Source organism: Penaeus monodon, chromosome 23 (assembly GCF_015228065.2).
Source record: "Penaeus monodon isolate SGIC_2016 chromosome 23, NSTDA_Pmon_1, whole genome shotgun sequence".
In the NCBI taxonomy this organism is placed as follows: domain Eukaryota; kingdom Metazoa; phylum Arthropoda; class Malacostraca; order Decapoda; family Penaeidae; genus Penaeus; species Penaeus monodon.
Window position 1 is genome coordinate 42,472,151 of NC_051408.1, and position 213 is coordinate 42,472,363.

Sequence of the window (213 nt, forward strand, 5' to 3'; positions counted from 1 at the left end):
TGCGTGTGTGGGGAAGGAAGGGCGAGCGAATAAACAGAGAAAGAGATAAAGAGAATTTAATTAATACCATCAAGTCAAACCACAGGATAATCCAAAGAGGCTTTTTTACACATCATAATCTAGAAATCGCATTTTAAGATTCATAATCATACTAAAGGAAAAAATGAACATCTGTACAAACATCAAGGATCTTTTGAATTTATATAAAAAAAA